Below are 23,736 nucleotides of genomic sequence, written 5' to 3'. Positions count from 1 at the left end.
TTTAATTTCCGCTCGTTGTGAGAGGGACCCCTGCGACATCAGGTTGTCAGAGCCGTTATCTAAACTTGAGATAGCATGATAGTTTTTACCACGGCGGTAAGAATTGAAGCGTAAAGCCGTGATTAGCTTTAACATCCATGTGTTCATCATGGGTAACATGTTTTTCCACGCAGCACAGCGTTTCGAGAGCGGGCACGAGCATTTCTTTGTGTTGTCTGTTTACATAGCATTGAGTATCGTGCCCTCCCCACCTTGATTTGTTCGTTTCTCACAAGCCGTGGTAGGCAGAGTCAAAAGTGCGGTTGCTGCCTGATATATGCTGGGGATGTATGGCGGGGTCAGCGACTGAAATGTGTATTCGGATTAGAGTACCAAAAACAAGGCACGTTAAGGGGGGGGACTCAGGACTCTCATCAATCCGCATAATCAGCTGGTGCCGCTGTTGTGGCCAAGGCACCGCTCTCCAGGAGGTGTGTTTCTGCATCCCCTCCACTACCTGTAGCTCGTGGCTGTCCAAGGTGCGGTCCAAACAACCCAGGGGCAATGGGACCGTCCAATAGCACACATCTGCTATTGGCTGGGAGTTGTGACCTGTGCAGGCAGATGTCGATATAACCCTGGGGGACAGCCAAAGGCCATGGCGGAGACAGCAGAGCGATGATGTTCTGTGCCGCGGTCATCTAGGCGGCACACAGGTGCCCGTGGTCAGTGAAGCGGGAATGAACCTGGTCCCGGGGAGATGGCGGTGTGGGCTTCCGTCAGCCGAAAAAAGTTGCCTTCGGAAGCAGGATGGAGGCCAGGCTCGGCCACAGTGGCGGGACCGCTGGGAACTTTGTTTCCATGTCGCCTTGGACCCTGGTGAACGGTGCATAGCGAGACATTGGTGATGTCCATTTCACGGGTTCGGAGAATGCTTACTCAGCATTCACACATGTTGAGAACAAAAACCTTAGCGGTGGGCAGGGAGCCTGTCTGATGCGGAGGAAAAAGCCGCTGATGTGGTGCTCCCCTTCTGGCCCACAGTGGCGGGGCTCCGTAATCCTCTTCTGTTTCGAGCTCCAGTTCTCCCAACAGGGAGGAGGGAGAGCCAGTGCCGGCTAGAAAACCATCTCTGGGGGGATCCAAGTCAGCGGACTCTTGCCCGCCAAAGAGATCCCCTTCCAGGATGTCTGGGTGTCGTCGCTGGTGGTATCCTTACCTTACCTGACTGTTCGCCCGCTTCCCATCGTCTGCCACTTCAGTTTCTCCATCGGTAAGTGGGCGCAGAACTGCTGGCGGCCGGCGGGGTGCCAGCCCGGCGAACGGTGGAGATCTGGCGGCAGGATGTAGCCGGCCCGTCAATCGGTACACAGGCGGACACCGCTATTCTTCGAAGTCTTAAACTGTTTGTCGCTGAAGAAAAATAGGGAGCAGATTTCTGTTCTAACAGCTGTAATATATAGTAACTGTGGATGTAAGAGAGGCCTGTGCGGGGCACAAGGGCACGAAAGAAATCTTCACAACTGCGCATGCGCGAGGGATAAATCCAATAGCAACAGCTCTTAGAGGGCGAAGCCTATACGAAAAACAGTAGAATGTCTTTTCCACGTACACTTCCCAGTCTTATGTTAAAGTGCTCACTATGTTTGTATGCACACAATGTTAGCTGTAGCTAATATGAATGAGCAAAAGCAAGGACTACATGTTCTACAAGCGCTTTTAAGGACCAAAAAATTTAAAAGTTTAAAAAACAAGAAGAATTGAACAAAAAACGCATGCTACATTGCAAAACTATATTACAATGTCTATGGTGTTGATTGTATACCACCAATAGCTTCAGAGGATGATGCTTATCATGGAATTTTGTTTCTTACTGCCTGTGATTGCATTTTGGAAATAAAGATCACAGGAATGAAGCGCTATTTTTGAGTCCTTGAGGTGGTTCTGAATCTTATGTACTTATATTTCACATCTACTATAAGTGGCTTTTATTGGGATGGAAAAAAGGACAGATCAGTTTCACATTCACCACCTGTGAACTCTCCCACACAAAAAATATTCCATGATTTTATGGTGTAAGAACACTTTCAAAAAGATGTATGCAAACTTTAAGCATTCATATTCGTATTCTTAAACATTTGTGCGTAAATTAACTTAGGCACGCAAAATTACGTTTTCATATACGTGAGTCAATAAAATTACATTTGTGTTTTTATGTGAGTGTGACTCTAGAAGCTATGACTGTAAACATTCATGAGTACAACTCTGATTTCTACAAATACAAATTCTTCACTATGAACACAAATTCAAGTTTGTGGGTACGAGTAAAGAACAGTTGAAATGATCACTGCCGTCACAGGGCAGGTAATCGAACCTCGATTCCATCTAACACGCATGGGTCAAAGGCGAAAGATGGCTAACAACAGACCTGAGGCTGCTAGCTGTACATCACAGGTAAAGTAAATAATGTGTTTATTCAACATTTTTTATACAATTTTACTATTTTGATAGCACTTTATAATGATATACATTTCTGCAACTCATAGACGTTATTGCTTTAGCTTGCAACCTAACGATATTTACTCGTTAACTCTAGTGCTAGACGACGTTAGCATTGATGAAGTGTATGGGATTATTTTTGTGTCTTTAATTCCAAGCAAAACTTCTCAAGTATCAAACAAAAAACACTAACTCAAGCAAAAAAATGTCAACTCAACGATAAAACTTAAAACTTGCAAACAAAACATCTGTGTAGTCGTAAACTATTGATATTTTATTTGTTTGATATTATGTCCTTTTGTTTACAGTTCCCTCTGCTTCTTTCTCAATGATCAGTCTTTTGCTCTCTCCAGCACGTTTGCAGTTTTGCTCCCAGCTTTCTCATTTGCTAAATGTTGTAAAGTCTTTGTTTGCGGTTCTGACACAAAGCTCTCGCGTGGGCGGGTCTTACAGGGGTGCATCCCCATTGGCTAATGAGTTTTGGAGTATTTTTGAGTGACAGCTCAGTGCCTGCCTGCACCTGACATTTCAGTGCAGCCAACGTTAGAGATTTTGGAGAAACAGCGGATTCCTATAAGATTAATAAAGTGTAAGTATTGATCATATATATTGTCTGTGATCTACGTTGCAAGCATGGTTACTAGACGTTTGTTGTTTCGTTGTTTCGTTGTGTTAAGATACTAGCTAGCTAGTAAAGCTGTGAAGTTAGCATTTAGCTAACTGCTAACCTTATCTAAAACAAATGCTAGCCAAGCCAAGTAATGTTGGCTTATAGTAGTTATGTTACTGAGCTAATTTGCCATGGGAATAATGTAGGCTTAGTGAGGCCTTACTCAATGGAGCTGTATTAATCTTCTCTCTGTAGAACAATGAAACATTGTGGGACCTGCAGTACCCGAGCAGAGCTACGATGCTGTCCCAGGTAGGTCACTAACGTAACTATATGGCCTATTATGACAAATTATTATCCAGCTAACTACAAATTGTTGTGGTTGCTATTGCTCTGATAACACACAATGCTAGGATATTGGTTAAGTTGTACAATGTAGAAGCTGTGAATATAATGTATTCCTATCTAGACACATACAGTACATATGCAGTGTTAGCACTGCTTAACTGGTTTATGCCGCCCATTGATTGGATGCGAGACTCCGGTTCCTTTTACAGATGTTTATTAACACCGTAGAACTAAAAGTTCAGGTAAACAAAATAAAAGACATCAAATATTGCAATATTACATGAATAGCATGGCTTAGAATTGTAGCTAATGCTGATAAAGAATACAGAGCACTACTGACCACTTCAGCCTGCTTCTCAACCAACGGCAGAGTCATTCCCCAGAAGCAATCTTCATAGTCAAAAATATGATTCTTCAACTTACACACAGTTGTAGCGAACACCACGCAGCATGGAGTAATAATAAAAAATAAATAAATAAAGAAACAACTAGCAGGTAACATCACCGCTACAGGTGCCTTAGTCTCTGTGTGTAGCTTACGGAGCTAACAGGCGCTACTTCTGGTTTTTTACTCCTTTCAAAATAAAGGTACGAATTTCAAAATAAAATTCAAAAAACGGCTACATTTACACTCCCACCATCACACAATGTGTGATTCACAATAAAAATTAACATTGTTAACAGAACCCTGTAAAACATTGATGTAAATACACAAATACACCTTCAATATAAACAAAACAATGTCATTGAAGAGCTAACCTACTTATTCAGCCTCAAGCAATAGTACTGTTTTGTGTATGGACCTTTCTAAGTAAACTGGCTTATTTGAGCGTGTGCCTTTACTGTCTAGTGTTGTGTCACTGAGTAACAGTTTGAGTTTCCTGACTCTTCCGTCAGCTCCTTGGTAGACTTCAACTACCTTCGCCAGCTTCCACTGATTTCTTGGTGTGCCATCATCTTGCAACAGGACAATATCATTCACTTTAGCATTTCTCCTGTCCTTGTTCCATTTGCTCCTCTGCTGCAGATTCAGCAAATACTCCTTTCTCCACCTGGTCTAAAATTCATTGGACAAGAACTGTACTCTCTTCCATCTTTTCTGAAGATAGAGATATTCCCTTACAAACTCTCCAGGTGGTGGTGCAATTATTGACGATTTCATTGTCAATATGTGGTTGGGAGTTAGGGGTTCAGGTCCTAATGGATCATTAAGATGTTCTGTGGTCAATGGTCGACTATTCACTATAGCCATCACTTCGTACAGGAATGTTCTTAATGAAGAGCTGTCTAATCTTCCAGCAGACTGGTCTAGGATGGATGTGAAGACACTTCTCACGGTCCGAATCTGCCTCTCCCAGACACCGCCCATGTGACTGGAAGCAGGTGGGTTCATGACAAAGTTGCATCCTAGCTCTTTTACACGTTCTTGCTCTATTCCTTTCATTAATTCTTGGAATTCATTGCGTGCCCCCACGAAGTTTGTGCCTTGATCACTTTGTAGTTGACTTACATTGCCCCTTATGCCAATAAAACAGCGCAACGCATTTATGAAGGCATCAGTGGAAAGGTCATCCAATACCTCAATGTGGATGGCACGTGAACACATGCAGGTGAATAGAAGCCCATATCTCTTCAGTTCTTTCCTTCCATCTTTAACATAAAATGGTCCGAAGCAGTCCATACCACTATAGGTAAATGGAGGGGTAGCTTCCATCCTCTCTGGTGGAAGGTCGGCCATTTTTTGTTCTTGATTACACTTTCTGAGCTTTCTGCATTTAATGCACTTGAAGATGAGTGATGACACTTCACTACTACACCCCAGGATCCAAATCCCACTGGAGCGTAGTTCATTGATGTTCATTCCACGACCTTGATGCTTCACCTTCTCATGGTAGTGCTTTATCAACAATCGAGACGCATGATGTCCTTTGGGGAGGATAGCTGGGTGTTTTGACATGGGGGTGGAGTGTTGCTTGTCCCACCCTCAGGATATCTTGGCTATCCATGAAAGGGTTCAACTTGTGCAGTTCGGTTGACTTGCTCTTTTGTACCTCTTTCTTTTGTATAAGAGCCTTGATTTCATCACTGAACGCTTCTTCTTGAACTGCATGGATTATGAATTGTTCAGCATTCATTCTTTCTTCAAGTGTCGTAGCTTCGTTGGATCTCGTTTTAAGACCTTTCACCTCCTTTGCAAGACGCTTAAGTCTTGCTATGGCCCTTACGACTCTCTTCCAATCTGAAAACTTCTGAAGTCGGTCTGATAGAGACCTTTCCTCATTTGCTTTCGTTGTGTGAACTTGTGCTCTTTTGATTTCTGGGTCGTCCTCATTGAGTTCTCCCCCCTTAATCTCTTCTTCCTTAGGGAGGTCCTTTTGCCACAAGAAACTAGGTCCCGTGAACCAGTTAGACTTTACAAGCTCCTTTGTGATGAGTCCGCGAGAGGCATGGTCAGCCGGGTTATTTTCTGAGGCAACATATTGCCACTGACTTGGTTCTGTGCTCGATTTGATCTGCTGGATCCGGTTGGCTACGAATACATGAAATCGCTTTTCATCATTATTAATGTAACCAAGGACTACCTTGGAATCGGTCCAAAAGTATTCCTGTAGATCTTCGATCTCCATTTCTCTCTTTAGCAGATCACTTGTCCTTGTGGCCACGACCGCAGCTGAGAGTTCCAGCCTTGGGATTGTTGTTACCTTCGTCGGTGCAACCCTTGCCTTCCCCATAACAAGAGCGCAATGGACTTCTCCAGACTTCGAAACAACCCTAAGGTAAGAACACATTCCATAGCCAGAAACACTAGCATCGGAAAAATGGTGAAGTTCACACTGCTGAACTTCCTTGGCTCTCAATGGTATGTAGTGCCGTGGTATCTCTACCGAAGACAGATTATGGAGGTCTTGGAGCCATGCTTCCCAACGCGGCCTGATGTCGTCAGGAAGTGGCTCATCCCATCCTACCTTGTTTTGGCACATCCTTTGTAGAATCTGTTTACCTTTCAAAATGATAGGTGCCACAAATCCAAGAGGATCAAAAATTGAGGCCACTGTTGACAGTACTCCTCTTCTGGTAAAAGGATGCTCTTTTACCCTCACTCTGAACTGGAACTTATCTGAGCTAATGCACCATTGGACCCCGAGAGCCCGTTCCATCTTGTGTTCACCCAAAGCCATGTCCAGGTCAGCTGCAACTTCAGCAAGTTCTTGCTTTGGGATTGTGGCAAGAACCTTCTTGTTGTTGGTAATGAATTTGTGTAAGTGGAGCTTACCGGTGTTGCAGAGGTCTCTTGCCTCTCTAACAAGCGTGATAGCTTCTTCTTCACGGTCCAAACTTGTTAATCCATCGTCAACATAAAAGTTGCGCTGTATAAACCTCACTGTAGCTTCACTAAACTTGCCTTCTCCTTCTGCTGCCAGGTGTTTGAGCCCAAAGTTCGTGCATCCAGGTGACGATGCAGCACCGAACAAGTGAACCTTCATGCGGAACACTGACGGTGGAGCTTCCATATTGCCTCTTTCCCACCACAGAAATCGAAGGTAGTCTTGGTCCCTTGGTGCAACATGAAATTGATGGAACATCCGCTCCACATCACACATGATGGCTACTTGTCCTTTGCGGAAACGACACAAGACCCCTACAAGGGTATTTGTAAGGTCTGGTCCGGTGAGTAGATGCTCATTCAGTGATGTATTCTGAAACTTAGCTGAGCAATCAAATACCACGCAAATCTTTCCTGGCTTATGGGGGTGGTAGACCCCATGGTGAGGGATATACCACGTGGTCTGATTGGTTACCTCTGGCTCTGGAACCTTTTCAGCATCACCTCTTGCTATTATGTCCTCCATAAAAGTCACATAATCCTTGTGATATTGATTATCTTTCTTAAGACGTTTTTCCAGACATCTGAGTCTATGTTCTGCACACACTTTGTTGTTTGGCAGACTTGGCCTCTCTTCCTTGAAAGGCAATGGCATTTCATAATGCCCATTTGGCTTTTGCTTGATGCCTTCTTTCAGCTTCGCCAAGAACTTAATATCTTCTTGAGATATTAGAACTTCCTCACTGAACTTCTCAGTAAAATCTGACTCAAAGACCTTGAGTATATCTGCTGGAGTGATAATTTCCTTGACTTGAGTTCTACAAACAAAATGGACCTCAGACTTGAGCTTATTGGGCTTGGTAGCTGGCTGAACGTTCTTTATGATGATACGGTGGCTCACACCGATTTCATCCTCATGATCATAATCAACTTTAGTGCTGCTGTAGCCGATAATGCTCCAACCCAACACAGACCTTTGCGCATATGGCTGGTTTTCATTGCCCGTGATGACATCTCTGGGAAGTAAGGCTTGTGGACAGTTATAGCCGATTAACAATCCCACTTCACAGTCGAGCTCAGGAGACATTTCATCTGCCAAATGTTCTAAGTGAGGCCAGGACTTTGCAGTTGTGCTTGTGGGTATATGAGATCTGTTTGCTGGTATGTAATCTCTGGTATAGGTTGTTGGGAGTTTGATTTTAGTGTCAGAGCTGATGCCTTTTACCTGTAGTCCTTGCACCCTTTGGCTATTCACCACTTTTGTTTTTGATGTTATTGTGGACACTTTAAGTTTTACTGGCTCTTTCTTGGCACCCAATGTTACAGCCGCATCCTTCAGGATGAAGGTTGTGTCGCTCTGACTATCAAGTAAAGCATACACTAAAACTTCCTTGTCTGGTTCCGTTGTCTTGGATACATAGACTGGAACAATAGATGAAGTATGAGTGCTGCTCTTCTCTTGAACAACTCGGTTAGAAGTAGCTTGCTGTATTTCAATCGATTCAGACTGTTGGTTCTTGTCTCCTTTGTTTTCATTTGACCTTTCTTGTTTTATTCTTACTCCTTGTTCTTGGTCTTTCTTCCCACGATCTTGATGTAGGCAAGTGGGGTGGCGTTTTCCACATAAGTCACACACACTCCTGGATGTACAAGCTCTGGAGTTATGGCCGATCCTAAGGCAGCCAAAACATAATTTCTCCAGTTGTACAAACTTAACTCTTTCTTCAACTGGTTTTTCCATAATCTTGCGACACCTATGGAGAGTATGGCTTTTCTTCTTGCAAAACATGCATGTGATACTTGTCTTCTCACTTGTATTAGTGGTGAAAGTCTTAGCACTAAAGTTTTGATTTCGTTGATACTTAGACTGTTCTCGTTCTGTTGGCTTTGATCTTTCTTGGTCAGTTGGCTTCACTGCATATAATGATGTGATGGGGTTGCATTCAATTCGCGCTTCCATGCTGAGAAATCTCACGAAGTATCTAAAGTCAGGGAACATTTTGTATCCATCTTGATAAATTGTGGCTTCTCTATTCCAGCGTGAGCTCAACCAATCCGGGAGCTTGACGATAATCTTTTGGTTTTCCACACAGTCGTTGAGAGTTTGTAGACCTTGAACATATGGCATAGCTGATTCCACACTGCTCAGGAAATCAACAAACTCACGAAGATTTTCACTGTCCTTGGGGCCAATTTTATGCCATGTATGTATCTTGTCACGGTATGACTTGGCAACTATGAATGGATTACCAAATCTGTCTTCAAGTATGTCCCAGACAGCACGATAAGCTGTTTCTGTTCCTACAAGGAAATGGCCTTCAATAGCTCTCTTGGCTGAGCCACCAACATACTTGCGTAGGAAGAAGAGCTTTTCTTGAGTTAGCAGGTTCTTGCGATCAATCAGAGTAAAGAAGGAAAGCTTCCAATCATTGTACTTGAGAGGATCTCCTTTGAAAACTTCAGGTTCTGGGATTGGAACTCGATTAGCTGTGATTGCTTCAGCAAGAGTTCTCACAAGGTCATTGGAAGCTTCATGAGAGGTTAAAAAGGCTTGAGTGGCCGGAGCTTGAGTGGTTGAGGCTTGTTGCATGAGTGGAAGTGCAGTTGGGGTGATGACTTGACTTACAGGGGCTTGAGAAAATGTGGCTGGCTGTGGAACAGAACATGAGGTGTACATGGAGGGATGTGGGAGAGGGTTTTTGGTGATTGTGACCTCATGTGGGTGATCGACTTGACTGGGCTTGGCTTGTTGCGCAGGAAGAGCTTGGAAGACTGGTGCTTGATAGGAGGGAAAAAAATGGATCCATTAAAGGGTTAAGTGCAAGTGGTGAATCGACAGATTCTGAATAAACCTGCAGTCTTGCTTGAGCTGCAACATGCCCTTTAAGTTCTTCTAGCCGTTCTACTTCTCTTCTTTTCCCTTCCAGCTTCATTTTTCTATCAGCACTTTCTGCTATGAACTGAGCTCTTTTTTTAGCACTCTCTGCTTCAATTTCCCTTTCTTTAACTTCTCTTTCAGCCTTCGAGATTTGATCTTCCACCTCAAGTCTTTGAATTTCTTCCTTCTGCTGATGTTGTGCATTTGTTATCTTTATCACCTCTTGTGTAGCCACAACTTCAGCTGCTGCTTGTTTTGCATTCAGGGACAGGATGGAAGAGTGTCTGGATACTTTGGAAGAAGCCTTTGACTTAGCGGTTTGAGCTGAGGAAACACTAGACACTGTGCTGTCAAACACTGACTTAGCGTCAGGCCAAGATATGTTTTTCGAATCATCACCACTGCGGAAATGTTGAACATTTGTATTTGCAATCCTAGTGAATGCCTGGCATGTGTCATTCATTCTCCGAATGTCAGGTTCAGGACTTGAAATGGCTCTTATTTTGAGGTAAGTGCTGTCAATGTCAACTTGGATGGTATTGATTGCATTTACAATCTCATCAATCAGATCATCAGCATCATTATTCTTAATGGACCGTTTTAAGCCATTAATGTGATACTTCCATCTTCTGTACATCTTTACAAAACTCACATTTAGATCTTCAATTTGTCATCTAACAGAGCTTTTCCTTTTTCAGTGAGCTTTTGTGTGCGTCCAGTTTTCCTACTTCCAGGAGGCACTTGTGTGTCATCCGCACCAACCTGAGATTGTTTGTCCTGCACTGTATCTTCAACTTGCTCATCAGCATCAGCTTGCTGTGATAGGGTAGTCTGCTCTGCATCAGTATCTTCTTGAAGGTCTCCATGAGTGACCTCTTCAGTTGGAAGAAAGGTGGTTTCTTTTGTGTGTGACATATTAAATGTAGAGAGTTTTAAATATGTTGAAAATTAAATGAAACGTAAATATAAATCTCTTTGATTACCTTAGCTTAACCTTTGAATAATGCACATCATAATACTACGTTATCATAATAGCACACTTCAATAAATGAGTAAAAAGGCAATTAACAAAGTGTAAAAACTCTTGGCACAGTCTAAATATGAAAACTCACTTGTATGTATTTGATATTAACTTAAGACATCTTAGATTCAACTGGGAGAATGGTCAATTTACTTATCTACTTAGTTTCTTTGAGTTTTACTAGATAATCAATTGCAGGAGAAAATGTCCACTGCAGCTTTAAGGAAAAAACACAAATGAAATGTCCGTGTGCTAGAAACTTAATGGCAGCTAACGAGTACTTGCGCTACTTTCAAGACACTCTCCTCGACGTGCTTGCTTGTGTAGCCTTGTCCGCTTGCCCCTTGGATTCACACGAACAGTTCACAAGATGGCCTCTCCTTCACCACATGTGGCCTGCAGCTAGTCCGTCTTCATCCGCTCGGAGTCTTCACCGATGCAGAAGTGTTCTACTATGCCGCCCATTGATTGGATGCGAGACTCCGGTTCCTTTTACAGATGTTTATTAACACCGTAGAACTAAAAGTTCAGGTAAACAAAATAAAAGACATCAAATATTGCAATATTACATGAATAGCATGGCTTAGAATTGTAGCTAATGCTGATAAAGAATACAGAGCACTACTGACCACTTTAGCCTGCTTCTCAACCAACGGCAGAGTCATTCCCCAGAAGCAATCTTCATAGTCAAAAATATGATTCTTCAACTTACACACAGTTGTAGCGAACACCACGCAGAATGGAGTAATAATAAAAAAATAAATAAATAAAGAAACAACTAGCAGGTAACATCACCGCTACAGGTGCCTTAGTGTTTAGCTTACGGAGCTAACAGGCGCTACTTCTGGTTTTTTACTCCTTTCAAAATAAAGGTACGAATTTCAAAATAAAATTCAAAAAACGGCTACATTTACATGGTTCATCTTTATAGTTATGTGCTTTATTATAATAAAGCACATAACTATAAAGATAGCATAAAAACAAACTCAGTAATGATAGCTACATTTACAGCCAAGAGGATGACATTACAAGACAAGAACAAGAATGACAGAATGTTCATATGTACTTTCCTAGTTATGACAAAGACTGGCTATCCTAACTCTAATTACATCTATTCTGTTGCATTTGGAAATAAGCAAACATAAGGAAATGTTTTTAAAGCCTACACATTTGCTAATGGCTACTTAAAAGCAAGTTATTTTAATTGTAAATCATCCAAGCTTAGAAGCCACAGTTATCAATAATACATTTGTTACCATTTGATTTGTGGTAGGAACTTTGTTATCATTTTCTATCACAGCTCACATCAGGCAGCAGGAGGACGTGGTCGCAGCAGAGGGAGACGAGCCTTCAGTCTCTCTGTGGAGGAAACATACATGTGCAAAGGCTTCTAACAGCCAGGGTATAGACCGATAGAATATGTACTGATCATATTTTACTGAGATATATCCTACTACAGTATACTGTCCTGTAATTTAATTTGTGTTTACATTGTTTTACTGTAATTATATTTTAAAATGCACATAATGTATTAAAACACTTTTTTACATTCACCCTTGTCTGTTTGGTTCAGTATATAATACATGAAATACGGTTGAGACTATTATAATGCTTTACTTTTAGTCCAATATAAAACCTCACATACATAATGGATACTTGAACGTATTTTGCTGTGGCCCTGGTGGTAGAAGAAGCTGGAACTCAGTGTCAGTCATTATTTGCAGTACATCACAGGTCAGGATCAGTTTTCATCACCAACAATACACAAACATACTGAGTTATTGGGTTATGTATATATTTCACATATTCAGTTTCACCTAAGGCAAGCTGTATTTCTCTGCTGACTTGTGTTTGCAACAACACTTCTGAGGGTGGTGCAGGAATATCACACACAACTCCTGGACGCCTGGGATCATCTGGTCTCCTGAGCTCACTGATGGCATCATGGCACACATTTTTTTGGCTTTCATAAGCACTACTGGAACACTTATTTCTGGAATATTATTGATCACACTTTCTAGATTCCTACCTCAGTGTTCACTACATGTGTAAAGTACAATATGGCTTCATGTTGAATTTACTCAAATGATCCATCTGCTTTTCCCTTGGGTAATCTGCCAAGGTGGTCCAGGGCAGCCAGCAGGACCAGTGCTTCATCAGCCACGCACATCACTAAAAAAAAATAATGATCACTAAGCAAAGTATTTGTCAAGGGCCTGGTGTGTTAAAGTACATTGTTTGGACAATAGTAAAAATATGCATTAATTCTAAATATTGTTGAAATTTACAGCGTTAAAATATACAAAAATATGTCAGTTATCTGCCATCTTGCAGCAGTGCAATAAAAGAAGATGTACTGAAATGTCAGGTGCACGCAGGCAGGCAGGCACTGAGCTGTCACTCAACAATACTCTGAAACTCATTAGCCAATGGGGACGCACCCCTGTAAGACCCGCCCACACGAGAGCTTTGTGTCCGAACCGCAAACAAAGACTTTGGAAGCGCAAATGAGAAAGCTAGGAGCAAAACTGCAAACGTGCTGACGAGAGCAAAATACTGATCATTGAGAAAGAGGCAGAGGGAAGTGTAAACAAAAGGACATAATCAAACAAATAAAATACCAATAGTTTATGACTGCACAGATGTTTTGTTTGCAAGTTTTAAGTTTTACCTTTGAGGTGACAATTTTTTTGCTTGAGTTAGTGTTTCTTGTTTGATACTTGAGAAATTTTGCTTGGAATTAAAGACACAAAAATAATCCCAAAGAAGTGCTCTGTGTGAAAGTAACGTTATAGTTAGTGATGTTAGAACTTGACCTGTTTCGCCGATTGACACTGAACTGCAAGATATGCAATAATGTTACCTGAAATAAACTTCACTGCTATCATATGTTTAGCACTGTCAACCAGAGCAGTAATGACAACTGAGCCAGACAAAGTAATTGCTTTAGCTTGCAAAATAATGATAACGTTAACTTATGCCTATTATTATTATTACTTATTACTATTATTATGGTGTTGAGTTAATCCAGCTCTTTTCATAGACTGCTCATTGCCATCTCATCCTTTTGATTTCATATTCATCATCATCGTCATATTTGGAGCAATAGATGGTTACTCAAGAAAGGTGCATCACTTTTTTTTACTACTTTTATTATAGTGCTTTATTCTTCCTGTATATGTTTGTGTTCATGTATTCACTGTTGATAGACTGCATATGGGTCGTCCGTATTTTTTTTTCATTTTTCGTTTTTTAATCCAAAACATATAATGAGAAAACCAAATTCAAATAACTGTCTGATTTTGGTTTTTGCAAATTCCTTTTTTCATTTCTCCTTTGAATTAAGACATTAAGAAAAACAAGACAGGTGGGTCAGATGACCCGGAAGTAAAAGTAAATATATCAAAATAAAGGCCAAGCAGGGATGGCCATTCTATAACATTATACATGGACTAACGTCATACCAGGGTAACGTCAGAAGAAAAATTAAATAAACAAATGAGCATGTTAGCAACAATAGTTGATTACATGCAGTTTAATATTGTGCATTTATCCAAGTGCACAGCAAGAGTCGCGTTTAATGAGCACATTTTTGGTGCATTACATTTGGTAATATACTTTAACTTAAGTCATTATTGTGTGTGCAGTAGACAATGTGAGTATATTTAAACATTTGAGGATTCACTATATGAAACTCTGTTTGTCTGTATAGATACTGTATCTGGAACTAGCAACAAATAACTGCTCAAACACTGCCCTTTCATTTTTCCTGAAAGCAGTGGAAAACTATGGCTGGCCTTCTAGGTAAATAGTGATATCTTGTGCTACTGTTTCTATGCTCTTGTTGATCATTTCAGTAATGTCCAATGGAATATTTTGTTGTGATAATTATAAATGAGCATTACCCCCATTCAGCAATTGCAACATTTTCAACGCCTTCATGAAGGCGTTGAAAATGTTGCAATTGCTGAAACCATGTTCAGTATTAAAGGCACTGGAAGAGGGAGCTTCATTGCTGGCTGAAGTGTACACAACCAAAGGTTAAAATATTAATTTACATAATCTACAGTATATTCATAGTGAGAATGTTAAATCATTGTTGGAAAGTATTTTAAGTAAGACTATATGCATGATTACTTTTGAGTTGAGTAAGACCTGTTATTTCTTATCTAGGATTAAGCGCCTATGGCGAGATGTCTGGACCTGTGTCACTCATCTGTACTATGAAGTTCTTTACAGTCTAGAAGAAGATGGCCTGTTGGATTTGACAGATGCTATCCATCTGTTTTGTGCCCATTATGTGTTCCTTCCGCATCTGGTAGAGGCCCTTCACACCTTCACAGAAGGCTGGGACAACCATCCCTTACAATCTGAAGGTGGACTCACCCCTAACCAACTCTGGGTTATGGGTCACATGCAGAACCCTTGTGACCCAGATGAAGATTTGCAGGTTTGTTGAAGCTATCTCTCAAAGTGATCTCTAAAGGCAAAGTGCAGTTAAAAAGTTTTCAACCTGAAGGTGTGGATTTAGATTTATATAAAAAGAAGCTGAAATTTTGAATGGTGTCAATAACTCTAGAAGAAAGTTATTGAATAATAATATAGAAGTATGTAAGAGAGTAGTGTGTTCATCCATCCATCCATCTTGGTCCGCTTATCCGGTATCGGGTCGCGGGGCTAGCAGCTCCAGCAGGGGACCCCAAACTTCCCTTTCCTGAGCCACATTAACCAGCTCTGACTGGGGGATCCCGAGGCGTTCCCATGCCAGGTTGGAGATATAATCCCTCCACCTAGTCCTGGGTCTTCCCCGAGGCCTCCTCCCAGCTGGACGTGCCTGGAACACCTCCCTAGGGAGGTGCCCAGGGGGCATCCTTACTCAACTGGCTCCTTTCGGCGCGAAGGAGCAGCGGCTCTACTCCGAGCTCCTCACGGATGACTGAGCTTCTCACCCTATCTCTAAGGGAGATGCCAGCCTCCCTCCTGAGGAAACCCATTTCGGCCGCTTGTACCCTGGATCTTGTTCTTTCGGTCATGACCCAGCCTTCATGACCATAGGTGAGGGTAGGAACGAAAACTGACCGGTAGATTGAGAGCTTTGCCTTCTGGCTCAGCTCTCTTTTCGTCACAACGGTGTGATAAATTGAATGTAATACCGCACCCGCTGCGCTGATTCTCCGACCAATCTCCCGCTCCATTGTCCCCTCACTTGCGAACAAGACCCCAAGGTACTTGAACTCCTTCACTTGGGGTAAGGACTCATTCCCTACCTGGAGAAGGCACTCCATCGGTTTCCTGCTGAGAACCATGGCCTCCGATTTAGAGGTGCTGATCCTCATGCCAGCCGCTTCACACTCGGCTGCGAATCGATCCAGTGAGTGCTGAAGGTCACAGGCCGATGATGCCATCAGGACGACATCATCCGCAAAAAGCAGCGATGAGATCCCCAGCTCACCAAACTGCAACCCCTCTCCACCCCGACTACGCCTCGATATCCTGTCCATAAATACTACAAACAGGATTGGTGACAAAGCGCAGCCCTGGCGGAGGCCAACCCTCACCTGAAACAAGTCCGACTTACTGCCGAGAACCCGGACACAGCTCTCGCTTTGGTCGTACAGAGATTGGATGGCCCTGAGAAGGGACCCCCTCACCCCATACTCCCGCAGCACCTCCCACAGTATCTCCCGGGGGACCCGGTCATACGCCTTCTCCAGATCCACAAAGCACATGTAGCATACTCCCAGGCTCCCTCCAGGATCCTTGCGAGAGTAAAGATCTGGTCTGTTGTTCCACGACCAGGACGGAATCCGCATTGTTCCTCTTCAACCTGAGGTTCGACTATCGACCGAACCCTCCTTTCCAGCACCTTGGAGTAGACTTTACTGGGGAGGCTGAGAAGTGTCATACCCCTATAATTAGCACACACCCTCTGGTCCCCCTTTTTGAAAAGGGGAACCACCACCCCGGTCTGCCACTCCTTAGGCACCGTCCCCGACTTCCACGCAATGTTGAAGAGGCGTGTCAACCAAGACAACCCCTCCACACCCAGAACTTTAAGCATTTCTGGACGGATCTCATCAACCCCTGGGGCTTTGCCACTGTGGAGTTGTTTAACTACCTCAGCAACTTCCACCAGGGAAATTGACGACAATCCCCCATCATCCTCCAGCTCTGCCTCTACCATAGAGGGCGTATTAGTCGGATTTAGGAGTTCCTCAAAGTGCTCCTTCCACCGCCCTATTACCTCCTCAGTTGAGGTCAACAGCGTCCCATCCTTACTGTACACAGCTTGGATGGTTCCCCGCTTCCCCCTCCTGAGGTGGCGAACGGTTTTCCAGAAGCACCTTGGTGCCGACCGAAAGTCCTTCTCCATGTCTTCTCCGAACCTCTCCCACACCCGCTGCTTTGCCTCTTTCACGGCAGAGGCTACAGCCCTTCGGGCCCTTCGGTACCTTGCAACTGCCTCCGGAGTCCTCTGGGATAACATATCCCGGAAAGACTCCTTCTTCAGTCGGACGGCTTCCCTGACCACCGGTGTCCACCACGGTGTTCGTGGGTTACCGCCCCTTGAGGCACCTAAGACCCTAAGACCACAGCTCCCCGCCGCAGCTTCAGCAATGGAAACTTTGAACATTGTCCACTCGGGTTCAATGCCCCCAGCCTCCACAGGGATGCACGAAAAGCTCCGCCGGAGGTGTGAGTTGAAAGTCTGTCGGACAGGGGCCTCCTCCAGACGTTCCCAATTTACCCGCACTACCCGTTTGGGCTTACCAGGTCTGTCCAGAGTCTTCCCCCACCCTCTGACCCAACTCTCCACCAGATGGTGATCGGTTGACAGCTCTGCCCCTCTCTTCACCCAAGTGTCCAAAACATACGGCCTCAGATCAGATGAAACGATTATAAAATCGATCATTGACCTTTGGCCTAGGGTGCTCTGGTACCAAGTACACTTATGAGCATCCCTATGTTCGAACATGGTGTTCGTTATAGATAATCCATGACTAGCACAGAAGTCCAACAACAAACAACCACTCTGGTTTAGATCAGGGAGGCTGTTCCTCCCAATCACGCCTCTCCATGTGTCTCCATCATTGCCCACGTGCGCGTTGAAGTCCCCCAGCAGAACTATGGAGTCCCCCACTGGAGCCCCATACAGGACTCCACTCAAGGTCTCCAAGAAGGCCGAATACTCCGAACTCTTGTTTGGTGCATATGCACAAACAACAGTCAGAGTTTTCCCCCCCACAACCCGCAGGCATAGGGAGGCGACCCTCTCGTCCACCGGGGTATACTCCAACGTAGCGGCGCTCAGCCGGGGGCTTGTGAGTATCCCCACACCCGCCCCTAGTGGTAAGCCCCACCAGATCCAACTGGTAGCGCTCCACCTCCCGCACAAGTTCCGGCTCCTTCCCCCACAGAGAGGTGACGTTTCCTCGTCCCCAGAGCCAGCGTCTGCTGCCCGTCGAGGCCCCTGACCTTCACTGCCACCCATGTGGCAGCGCACCCGACCCCAGCGGTTCCTCCCACAGGGGGTGGGCCCATGGGTTGGAGAGAGAGGTGCCACGTTGCTTTTTCGGGCTGTGCCCGGCCGGGCTCTGTGGCAAACCCGGCCACCAGGCGCTCGCTGACGGGCCCTCCATCTGGGCCCTCCATCTGGGCCCTCCATCTGGGCCCTCCATCTGGGCCTGGCTCCAGACAGGGGCCCCGCGCTTCCTCCGGGCAGGGTCACTCCATCTCTACCTCGTTTTTTTATAGGGTTTTTTGAACCATTCTTTGTCTGGCCCCTCACCTGAGACCACTTTGCCTTGGGAGACCCTACCAGGAGCACAAAGCTCCAGACAACACAGCCCTCAGGTTCATAGGGACACACAAACCTCTCCACCACGATAAGGTGATGGTTCCCGGAGGAGTAGTGTGTTGCTTCACTTAAGTAAGCACACAATTAGACCAAGTCAACTGAGCATAATTTATGTTAGGTTTTTAGTCTTTATTTTCTTTAGTCACTGCCTTTGTAGGTCAATGTGTGCTTGGCAGTGTTTTCAAATATTTCTAAATATTTCATACAAAATAACATTATTTTCAGAACATGGAGCTGTTTGGAACTGACTGGGAGATGTTTGAAGCTGTGCCTGAAGAACCTTATGGAGTTGAAGTCCCAGAAATTGAGTACCCACTGACTCCAGCTATTATGGAAACTGTACAGTCCATGATCAATCCCTCTGCATCGTCAGAATCATTTGGCAGGGACATTTATATATCAATGGTTCAGTGCATTGAAAGTCTATGTGTGACACAAAGAAACGTCTAAGATATAATCAGTCCTTGCAAAAGATTTAATGGAATGAAGTTGAACATTTGCAAGCAGACTGCCAGTTACAAAAGGCTTGCTGTGACATTAGTTCATTTTAACATGGGAGTAACAGTGAGGTAAAAAACTAACTCATCATTCATTTTGGTTTTGAAGTGAACCATCACTAACAGCAAAACAATGGTTTTGTAACAATGAATAACAAAGTTATTCACAGAAACAATAAGTTGTCAAATAAAAATGCCAATAAAACAATGCAATGCATATTTTGACTTATGGCAGTTACTTGGTAGTTTTCCCTTGGAGTGAGTTGTTACACCCTGCCAAAGGTTTGCCGTGGCATATGGCTAGTGTCATAATGTTTTTGAATTCACTGAATGTTTTCAGGTGCGCTGAGGGAAATGTGATTGTACAACTGCAGGCGCTGACAATAGGAAAACAAACAGTGTGATGTGTGTCACAGTCATGGTGGAATCTCACATTTATGACAAAGTCCTTCTTTTCACTTGCCAGAACGGGCTTGTGTCCCTGTCCAGTGATCGTCGCATGATTCGTCCAACAGTCAAACTTTCTGGAGCAATATTGTTGTTGCTCGGGCCATAAAAGAAAAGAAAAGAGATTAAATGTGAGTCTGGATAAAGAACTATTAAAAATATGCTGCCTTTAGTTTAGTTTTCAAGTTAATACAATTAGTTAATACAATCCCTCAATTAAATCAGATTAACCTGTTAAGCATAGGCCCTTTTTGGGTTGGGAGCAGGGGGTGTTAAAAGCCCCGGCTGTCTAGTTTATGGCTGTCAAATTTCATGAAGCAGTGTTATTCTAGAGGTCATAATATTAAATATCACATTTTACATCAAGATTCTGCAAAAGAAACGTTAAGCCTTGTGAATTTATTGGAGTATATAAATTGATAGCGAGGCATTTCCACTGCGCTGTATAAAAATTACTGCAGGACAGCAGAAGAATATATATATTATATTATATATATATTATTCAATATTGGCTAAAACACACCAGAATCCTCAATTTCCTGAAGGTAGTTCTGGAAAAAGTTCATGATGTTTGTTTCCATGCAGTGTTTGGCAGAACCAATCTCACTGAAGACAGGGCAGCTGTTCTCCAGAATGAACACTGCATCCACCTTTAAGAAGAAAGAAACACATTTCAGTCTGCATTCAACATAGTAATTCTTGCAGAAAACATAAATGCTTAATTAAAAGCAGGCACTTTTTTGGAACAAATCCCCACATCCTTGAGGAGCCTGGTTGTTAAAATGACTACAAACCTTCCACATCCAACCTCAACAGGGAGCACCTGAGTACGCCAGCTGTACAGTTCTGCTTTGGCTGCTAGCTCTGTGTATTTCTGGCTTTTCCATTCATATGCTTCCCCAACGGCAACCTCCCATGGTACTGTAAGCCCCAAGATTTATAGGGACTTCTGTAAGTTGACCACAAAATCAGGTCTGGCCTAAGAGTGGTTGAGACAAGAATGTACCTTATCATCTTCCCCTGTAACAAACAGTGGTTGGCAAAGGTATTGATGGGTCTTCATGATCTTTGGTAGTTCATAGACCTGCAGGCCTTTTCTGAGCTGGTCGAGCATTGGGATGAGTCTCATGGTGGAGTGAAGTATAACAGCTCTAATAGACAATATAAAAGTGTTTCATCAGAAGGATCTACTTTTGTGGTAAAACCGTTCACTGTAGAGAAAATTAGACATCAGCACTTTGTTAAATTATAATTTGGTGACATTTAAAAGTGGTTTCACAACATAGCTTTACAAGAAAACATTCCAAATCAAGTCACAAATTGTTGTACAATACTCCCTTGCCATAATGAAAACCAAAAATATTAACAATATACCTTATCATGCTGTCTCTTTTATCCACAAACACTCATCACTGGCACTGTTTATTATCTGAAAGTCGAATGGTGTTAAGTGAAAGTTGTTCTCATTGCATCATTGTGCTCTACAGTCAACAAACAAACACACAAGTCATTAGATTTGTGCAATCCATGTCATAATGAAGTTAATACTATTATTGACCTTGATAAAATTGGACTTACCTTTACAATTAGCTGTGACAGTTCCAAATCTGTGACATCACTGGCAGACACTTGAATGCTGTCAGAGTCACCAGAGCAGAGATATCTGAAGCACCACTCACGCATGAAGTTAGGGCAAGGTCCGCCTTGTGCCAGACTAGCTACCATGACTTCTCCTTCAATCCTAATAAACGGAAGCATTAAACAATTGAAACACAGCATATAAACTAAAGTAGTACTAAAGTAATTAATACGCTTAAAGACAACATGCAAAAATAACTTAATTACACACCTGAAGTAGTTACAGTCCAAATTGTTAAGACAAACAGGATTCTTCCCTTTCTTATCTGGACCTTCAACAAAGAGTCTTTTTTCTATTTCTACCAGCATTTCTGGAAAACAACAAATACAAGAAATTCAAAAGGTCTCTTCAATGTTAATTTTTTCATCCAATCAGCATTTGAGCTCGTTGCACCACCAGAGGCCTCCTGTTGACACATATGTGTTTGATTTAACAAATATGGACATACACCTGTACCTGTGAGGAATTATTTCGTAAGGGCACCAGTATCAATGCCTGCCTCGGCAAAGAATGTGACCATAAGTCTGAGGTCTTCTTCTGCCATTGCCACTGTTGCATGCCTCTGTTGTAGACATCAGTTCGTGACACACATATGGAAAATGTGTTCGTCTCATCAACTTGACAAGGGATGCAATTCAAGATGTCCTCAGAACTGGAAAATAAAAAATAAAAAAATACAGAATCGTATAAAAATGTTGAATACACACGTTATTTACTTTACCTGTGATGCTGAGCCTAGGCTAGCAGCCTCAGGTCTGTTGTTAGCCATCTTTCGCCTTTGACGCAAGCGCGTTAGAGGGAATCGAGGTTCGATTACCTGCCCTGTGACGGCAGTGACGTCATTTCAACTGTTCTTTACTCGTACCCACAAACTTGAATTTGTGTTCATAGTGAAGAATTTGTAGTCATGGAAATCAGAGTTGTACTCATGAATGTTTACAGTCATAGCTACTAGAGTCACACTCACATAAAAACACAACTGTAATTTTATTGACTCAAGTGTATGAAAACGTAATTTTGCGTGCCTAACTTAATTTACGCACAAATGTTTAAAAATACGAATATGAATGCTTAAAGTTGTGCATACATCTTTTGAAAGTGTTCTTACACCATATGATTTTAGCTGTTCTTTCCTGTGTATATTTTTTGAATGCTCCTGACAGAAGATTCAAAAAACTTTATCACCTTCAGGCCTCTTCCTGACTCTGACTCATTTAAAACCTCATTCATCGAAGCAGGTCAGCACTTCATTTTAACACTTTGAATTCTTTGAACACTTTCGATGAGCAAGGTGAAATTGATACAAAAGGGAAATAGAACTGTATCAGAAATCACTTTGAAAATGTGGAACTCCTGCAAACCTGCATGACGATAGTGAGCGCTACAGACACATCATACAATAAACTTGTTCCTTGAACAGGGACTTGAACCCTGGACCCTCAGATTAAAAGTCTGATGCTCTACTGACTGAGCTACCCAGGGTTTAATAACATAGGGCTCTGGACGAAACAATCGCCTAGACTCCGAATAGAAGTGTAAGTCGGTGAAGACCATTAAGCTTTTGCCGTTACCACCGTCTTCTGGATACGAGGAGGGTAGAACCCTGATTTGCACATTGCCTGGGAACACCCATTGTTATGGCACAAAATGGTTGAAAATCGTCCAAATACCCAAAATGCACAACTCATCATGGCCATGAGCAGACTGTGGACATCCTGCAAACCTGCATGACGGATGACGATAGTGAACACTACAGACATATCCCATAATCATCCTGTCACCTGAACAGGGAATTTAACCCTGGACTCTCAGATTAAAAGTCTGATGCTCTACCGACTGAGCTATCCAGGATTCAATAAGATGGGGCTCTGGATGAAACAATCGCCTGGACTCCAAATGGAAGTGTAAGTCGGTGAAGACCATTGTCCGTTGTTCATTTAGATATACCAGCCACATTGTTATGATACAAAACTGGTTGAAAATGGGCAACATATCTTTTTTAAAGAGTTGTGCATGTAACACAAATGCTACTGCAAAGTCTGAAAGTGTAAAGCTTGCCCAAATGCACAACTCATCATAGCCATGAGCAGAATATTCACCTCCTGTAAACATGGAAGGTGATAAGTACCACAACAGACACATCACACAACAAACCTCTTGCTTGAACAGGGACTTGAACCCTGGACCCTCAGATTAAAAGCCTGATGCTCTACCAACTGAGTTATCCAGGTTTCAATAAGCTGGGGCTCTGGACGAAACAATCGCCTGGACTCAAAATGCAAGTGTAAGTCGGTGAAGACCATAGTCCATTTTTCATTTAGACATACCACCCACATTGTTATGATACAAAACTGGTTGAAAATGGGCAACATATCTTTTTTAAAGAGTTGTGCATGTAACACAAATGCTACTGCAAAGTCGGAGGCTTGCCCAAATGCACAACTCATCATAGCCATGAGCAGAAGATTCACCTCCTGTAGACATGCAAGGTGATAAGTACCACAACAGACACATCACACAACAAACCTCTCGCCTGAACAGGGACTTGAACCCTGGACCCTCAGATTAAAAGTCTGATGCTCTACCGACTGAGCTATCCAGGCTTCAATAAGCTGGGGCTCTGGACGAAACAATC

At 43.0% G+C, this 23,736-nt stretch overlaps 1 long non-coding RNA gene and 4 other non-coding genes across 5 annotated transcripts; 1 reads left to right on the top strand and 4 right to left on the bottom strand.

Annotated features, from left to right (window-relative positions):
- The first annotated feature begins 14,611 nt into the window (after positions 1-14,611).
- LOC118493874 lies at positions 14,612-19,218 on the top strand. Its single transcript, XR_004895926.1, has 3 exons — positions 14,612-14,700; positions 14,834-15,110; positions 18,744-19,218. It is a non-coding gene; the product is annotated as an uncharacterized LOC118493874 (long non-coding RNA).
- A 3,292-nt stretch (positions 19,219-22,510) lies between these two features.
- trnak-uuu lies at positions 22,511-22,583 on the bottom strand. Its single transcript has one exon. It is a non-coding gene; the product is annotated as a tRNA-Lys (tRNA).
- Positions 22,584-22,879: 296 nt separating this feature from the next.
- Positions 22,880-22,952, bottom strand: trnak-uuu. The gene has a single exon. It is a non-coding gene; the product is annotated as a tRNA-Lys (tRNA).
- Positions 22,953-23,259: 307 nt separating this feature from the next.
- trnak-uuu lies at positions 23,260-23,332 on the bottom strand. The gene has a single exon. It is a non-coding gene; the product is annotated as a tRNA-Lys (tRNA).
- Positions 23,333-23,631: 299 nt separating this feature from the next.
- trnak-uuu lies at positions 23,632-23,704 on the bottom strand. Its single transcript has one exon. It is a non-coding gene; the product is annotated as a tRNA-Lys (tRNA).
- Between the last annotated feature and the right edge of the window lie 32 nt (positions 23,705-23,736).

This window comes from Sander lucioperca, chromosome 19 (assembly GCF_008315115.2).
Source record: "Sander lucioperca isolate FBNREF2018 chromosome 19, SLUC_FBN_1.2, whole genome shotgun sequence".
NCBI lineage: Eukaryota > Metazoa > Chordata > Actinopteri > Perciformes > Percidae > Sander > Sander lucioperca.
This window is presented reverse-complemented; position numbering and strand designations above follow the sequence as displayed.